The sequence below is a fragment of the Apium graveolens genome, chromosome 1 (genome assembly GCF_009905375.1).
Source record: "Apium graveolens cultivar Ventura chromosome 1, ASM990537v1, whole genome shotgun sequence".
Classification (NCBI taxonomy): Eukaryota; Viridiplantae; Streptophyta; class Magnoliopsida; order Apiales; family Apiaceae; genus Apium; species Apium graveolens.
The window spans coordinates 118,463,607-118,470,580 of record NC_133647.1 but is presented as its reverse complement, the minus strand read 5'-3'; the positions used below and the strand labels follow the sequence as shown (position 1 = coordinate 118,470,580).

General features: G+C 41.9%; 1 non-coding gene across 1 annotated transcript; it reads right to left on the bottom strand.

The window, feature by feature from the left end:
* Positions 1-348: 348 nt before the first annotated feature.
* On the bottom strand, positions 349-455 carry LOC141682833 (small nucleolar RNA R71). The gene has a single exon (XR_012559966.1). It is a non-coding gene; the product is annotated as a small nucleolar RNA R71 (small nucleolar RNA).
* Positions 456-6,974: the final 6,519 nt, after the last annotated feature.

Here is a 6,974-nt window from a genome sequence, read left to right as displayed (position 1 = left end):
ATCAACGACATTCAGTCTAGCATTATCAGACCAGCCATTGCCGCTAACACCTTTGAAATCAAGTCTAGTATGATTCATATAATACATAATTCAGTCCAGTTTGGGGGTTCTCCAATAGAAGATCCCAACATGCACATCAGAGATTTCATCGAGATCTGCGACACTTTCAAGTTCAATGGAGTTTATAAAGATGCTATAAAGATGAGGCTTTTCCCATTCTCTCTAAGGGATAAAGCTAAGTGCTGGTTATATTCTCTACTAGCAGGTTCTATGACCAAATAGGAGGATCTTTAGGAGGATCTTTCTCAAACGTTTCTAACTAAATTCTTCACTATGGCGAAGACGGCTGCAATCAGAAACACTCTCACTCAATTTGCGCAACAATCGGGAGAATCTTTGTGTGAGGCTTGGGATCGATACAAGGAAATGCTTAGGAAGTGTCCTCATCATAACATGTCTGATTGGATGATCATAAATTGCTTTTACAATTGTTTGGGAACAGAGTCTAGACCCATGCTCGATGCAACATTAGGTGGAGCCTTATGGGCTAAGAGCTATGATGAAGCTTATGAGTTGATTGAACTGATTGCTGCTAATGAATACCAGAACCCAACTCTGAGAATGCCTCAAGGCAAGGTAGCAGGAGTTCTAGAAGTGGATACATCTACTGCTATAGCTGCTCAGCTTCAAGCTTTAACGATGAAGGTGGATTCTTTGGCTAATTATGGAATTAATCAGATCACAAGTGTTTGTGAGCTTTATGCAGGTGCGCATGAGACTGAGAAGTGTGCTATTTCTAGTGAATCAGCTCAGTTTGTAAGCAACTTTTAGAGGTCACAGCAACCAACTCCAGCCACTTATCATCCCAACAACCGCAATCATCCTAACTTCAGCTGGAGCAGCAATCAGAATGCGGCGCAACAGCCTTATCATCAGTATGCAGCAAAATAATTCAACCCTCCTGGTTTTCAACAACCGCAATATGCACCAAGACAACAACTCCAACTTCAGCAACTACCTCATGAAAGTACAAGTCAATCTAATGAAAAATCTGAATTGGAGGAGTTGAGGCTCATGTGCAAGAGCCAAGCGGTTTCTATCAAGACTCTGGGAATCAAATTGGGAAGATTGCTAATGCTTTATTGAATTGACAACCTGATACACTCCCCAGTGATGCTGAAGTTCCAGAAAAGAGGGAAGTAAAAGAGCAGGTTAAGGCAATTACATTGAGGTCTGGGAAGGTTGCGAACCCCGAAAAATCTCAAGTTTCAGAATTTGAAGTTTCGTCTAAAGAAGATGTGCAAAAGGAAGCAGCGATGGAACCAAGAAAGAAAGTTATTGTCAACACTCCTCTTGAGGGTAATACAAGGGAAAAACATGTCTATCCTCCACCTCCTTTTCCTAAAAGATTGCAGAAGCAGAAGTTGGAAAAGCAATTCGCTAAGTTCTTGGAAGTTTTCAAGAAACTTCACATCAACATACCTTTCGCAGAAGCTCTTGAACAGATGCCTAGCTATGCGAAGTTTATGAAAAGTATTCTCTCTCGGAAAGTGAAGCTCGATGACTTAGATATCGATGCTCTTACGGAAGAATGCAGTGCTGTGCTGTAACAAAAATTATCTCCGAAGCTTAAAGATCCTGGAAGCTTCACTATTCCTTGCACCATCGGAAAATTGTCGTTCGACAAATGTTTATGTGATTTGGGAGCTAGCATCAATCTGATGTCTTTGTCTATTTTCAAGAAGTTAGGTTTACCTGATCCAAAGCCTATATATATGTCCTTGCAATTGGCCGATCGTTCTATTACATATCCACGAGGCATTGTGGAGGATGTCTTGGTCAAGGTGGACAAACTCATCTTTCCTGCTGACTTTGTAATTCTTGATTTTAAGGAGGATAAGAAGATTCCCATAATCTTGGGAAGACCTTTCTTGGCTACTGGAAGATCCTTAATTGATGTACAGAAAGGTGAGCTCACTATGCGAGTTCAGGATCAGGATGTGACCTTCAATGTTTTTAATGCCATGTAATTCCCTACTGATGAAGAGGAGTGCTTTAAGGTGGAATTGGTCGAATCTGTGGTTACTTCAGAGCTTGATCAAATTCTAAGGTCTGATGCCTTAGAAAAAGCCTTGATGGGGGATTCATATAGTGAATATAATGAAGGTGATGAGCAGTTACAGTATTTGAATGCTTCTCCTTGGAAGCGAAGACTGGATATGCCTTTTAAATCTCTTGGATTGGAAAAGTTGAAAACTTCTGCAAAGCGTCTCAAGCCATCTATTGAGGAAGCTCCTACACTCGAGCTTAAACCTTTGCCTGAACATTTGAGGTATGCGTTTTTAGGTGATGCATCTAATTTTCCTGTTATTATTGCATCTGACCTTTCAGGTAGTGATGAGGAAAAGCTCTTGAGAATTCTGAGAGAGTTCAAATCGGCAATTGGATGGACTATAGATGATATCAGGGGAATCAGCCCTTCTTATTGCATGCACAAAATTCTGCTAGAGGAAGGAAGCAAGCCGACAGTTGAGCAATAGAGAAGGATAAATCCGATCATGAAAGAGGTTGTGAAGAAGGAAATTCTCAAGTGGCTAGATGCAGGGATCATCTATCCCATTTCTGACAGTTCTTGGGTAAGCCCAGTTCAGTGTGTGCCGAAGAAATGAGGCATCTCCGTGGTTGCTAATGAAAAGAATGAGCTTATTCCTACTCGAACAGTCACGGGGTGGAGAATTTGCATGGATTACAGGAAGCTGAACCAAGCCACGAGGAAAGATCACTTCCCTCTTCCTTTTATTGATCAGATGCTTCACAGGTTGGCTGGGCATGAGTACTATTGTCTTCTAGATGGCTATTGGGGTTATAATCAGATTTGCATTGCTCCCGAATATCAGGAAAAGACTACCTTCACTTCTCTATTTGGTACGTTTGCCTTCCAATGAGTTTTTTTGGGTTATGTGGTGCACCAGCCACATTTCAGAGATGCATGATGGCTATCTTCTCTGATATGATTGGAAATAATATTGAAGTGTTCATGGATGACTTCTCTGTCTTTGGAACTTCTTATGATGAATGGATGCACAATCTTGGTTTAGTGCTGAAAAGGTGCGTTGAGACCAATCTGGTTCTCAATTGGGAGAAATGTCACTTTATAGTGCAACATGGCATCATTCTTGGGCACAAGGTCTCTAGTAAAGGTCTTGAGGTGGACAAATCCAAGGTGGGGGTCATTATCTTCCTCCACCAATTTCAGTTAAGGGAATCCGGAACTTTCTTGGTCATGCGGGTTTCTATAGGCGTTTCATCAAGGTATTCCCTAAAATCTCGAAGCTGTTGTGAAATCTGCTAGAGAAAGATGTTCCATTCAAGTTTGATGACGAGGGCCTAACTGCTTTTGAGAGCTTAAAAAAGAGCTTAATCACTGCACCTGTCATAATTGCACCTGATTAGAATGAGCCTTTTGAAATGATGTGCGATGCGAGTGACTATGCAGTTGGAGCGGTTCTTGGGCAAAGGAAGAACAATATATTTCATGTGGTCTACTATGCTAGTAAGACCCTCAATGGTGCTCAACTGAACTACACTACTACTGAGAAGGAACTCTTAGGTATTGTCTACGGTTTTGAGAAGTTTCGATCTTATTTTCTTGGAACGAAGGTGACAATTTTCACTGATCACGCTGCAATTCGTTATCTCATCTCAAAGAAGGACTCGAAGCCTAGATTGATTCGATGGGTTCTTTTACTTTACAGTTTGAGTTGGAGATCAAGGATAGAAAAGGTACTGAGAATCAAGTTGCAGATCATCTCTCTCGTTTAGAAGATCTAGGTACATCTTCACATGATAATACATTGATAAATGAGTCTTTTCCCGATGGGCGGTTGTTTGGGGTGCAAGAACAAGAACCGTGGTTCGCAGACATTGTGAACTACCTTGTGAGCAACGTTATGCCCCCGAACTTGACTTATACTTAAAGAAAAAAGTTTCTTCACGAGGTGAAGTGGTACATGTGGGATGAACCATTTTTGTTTCGGCAAGGAGCTGACCAAATCATCAGGAGATGTATTACGTACAGCGAGACGGAGGGTATCTTGCGAGACTGGCATTCAACTGTTTATGGAGGCCACTATGGTGGAGAAAAGACAACAGCTCGTATCCTTTAAGCAGGATTCTTTTGGCCTAGGTTGTTTAAGGATGCGCATCAGTTCGTATTGAAGTGTGATCGATGCCAGCGTGTTGGTAATATGTCAAAGAGGGACGAGATGCCTCTTAATGTGCTTCTCGAGGTTGAGATCCAATATTTGGGGAACTGACTTATGGGGCCATTTGTCTCGTCATGCAATAATCCATATATCTTGTTGGCAGTAGATTATGTCTCAAAATGGGTGGAAGTTAAAGTTTTGCCGACAAATGATGTGAAGGTAGTGCTCAATTTTCTTCACAAGCAGATATTCACAAGATTTGGAACTCCAAGGGTCATAATCAGTGATGAGGGATCACATTTCTGCAATCGCAAGTTCACTGCTATTATGCAGAGATATAATGTAAATCACCACATTGCTACAGCCTACCATCCTCAGACTAATGGTCAAGCTGAGGTATCTAACAGAGAGATCAAGCATATTCTAGAGAAAGTTGTATGTCCATCGAGAAAGGATTGGTTTTTGAAGCTCGATGAAGCTATTTGCGCATATCGACCAGCATTCAAGACTCCACTAGGCATGTCACCATTTCAATTGGTTTATTGTAAGGGATGTCATTTGCATGTGGAGCTAGAGCACAAAGCATATTGGGCTTTGAAGAAACTGAACTTTGATCCAACTGCAGCTGGTAAGAAAAGGATGCTTCAATTGAATGAACTCGATGAGTTCCGACTTCAAGCGTATAAGAATAACAAAATGTATAAGAAGAAAGTCAAGAGGTGGCATGATAGGGGTCTAGTACTCAAATCTTTTATGTCGGGGCAACAAGTTCTTTTTTTCAACTCTCGTCTCCGTCTCTTTCCTGGAAAATTGAAGTCGAAATAGTTAGAGCCGTTTGTTGTCAAAACTGTGTTTCCACATGGAGCGGTGGAGATTTTTGAGAATGATCCAGGCCAAGCATTCAAGGTGAATGGACAGCATTTCAAGCATTACTATGGAGATACGGCAAACCGTGAGGTGGTTAGTACCATTTTATTGGCAAATTGATCTCGGAGTTCTACTTCGAGCTAGTGAAGTAAACCAAGCGCTTCTTGGGAGGAAACCCAAGCTTATTGTACATTAGTAGTTGAGAAAAGCAGAATGAAGGAAAAAATTCAGCAGAAAATACAAAAAAAACAAGGTTTTTTTCCAGAAGCACGGGCAACCCACGCTGGGAAGCGGGGCGGCCGCTGAAATTACAGAGACTGCATGCGTCCGCGCTGAGATGCGGGGCGGCCGCGCTGAAACTCCAGAATCATGGCGCGCCGCGCTCCCAAGCGGGGCAGCTGCGCTGAGCCCTTGAAGAAAAAAAAAAGAAAACCCAAAAATTAGAAAATAGAAATACACACATCAGTTATATCATCCCTTTATACCCTATTTTTACTCCTAAAAAACCCCCCATTATTCCCAATAAACCCATATTCATATCCCACTTCTATTCTAAACCTAATTCTAATTATATATATACATACACCTCCATACAATCATCTCCATCACTTTACATATTCTTAAACCCTAAATCTCTCTACACACCTCTATTATCTCACTTAATCAATTCTAATGGCACCCAAGAGAGCCCGCCATCAAGACAACAACATCATTAACCCCACCTCTACCGATACTTTGAGTGTTGGGAGTGCAAGGCCTCGATTTGCTACTCAGGCAGCTGGAGAGGAGTATACAAGGTTGTTGTCCAAGAAGATAGCGAAGGAGAGGGGTTTTCTACCTTCAAGTAAGGATGGTAAGCTTCTCGAGATGATCTTGGAGATGGGATAGGTTTCGTTTTGTGAGGCACCCGCGACAGTTCCTATGAGTGTCGTGCATGAGTTCTATGTGAACACGAAGGCTGATAAGAATGGGTATTCGGTGGTGCGTGGGTTAACTGTGGACTACAACCCGAAGGCTATTCGCAGGGTTATCAACCAACCTGTGAGGAATCCAACTCAGGAGGAGTGGGTTAACAAGACGGGGGATGATTTTGATTTAGATTTGATTGTTGCTACGCTGTATGTCCCGAAGACACAATGAAAGTTCAAGAAGAGATCAAATGAGTATGTCAATTTCCCCGCTTCATGCATGAATAGGTTTGATCGTGCTTGGAATGCTTTTATTTGTGCAAATATCATGCCTTTTTCTCATGTGCATTATGTGACTCTGGATCGGGCGAAGTTATTGTGGGGGATTTTGCAGGGAGATTATGTGGATCTCGGTTCAGTTATTCATCAGGGTATTCTTCGGTTTTTGTATGGAAGCACTATGGGGTCTATCCCTTATGCCTAGATTGTGACCAAACTTTGTGTTGCGGTGGGTGTTCATTGGCCCGCACACGAGCAGCTTCAGTTCAGAGCGCTCCCATCGACAGTTCTACGATCTTGAGCATGCAGGAGTGGTATGGTAGGAAGGCTGATGAGAAGGGACTTGGGTACACCTATGATCATTTGTCGGGTGGCCAGCCAGCCGATCAGACATATGCCGAGTGTAGTGATGTCATATAGAGGAATATTAGGTCCTAGCGAATTGATTTGCATGCTAGAAGCAAGAAAATTTTCACTAAGTCTAATAGGTTGCTTGAGTGCTAGATAATGATCATGTCTTGTTTTTTTGTCGAGGTTTGATCACTTGCTTATGTCTAGAATTTATGATATTCTACTAGTGACGAAATAACATGGATTTTTTTTAAATTGGAGAAAAACATTGGATTTCAATGCTAGTTGTGGCTAGGCGTCAAATGGCTAGTAACCGACTCATATTTATATGAGTAGTCTAGGGTTGAGCGAGAAGGAGCGAAAT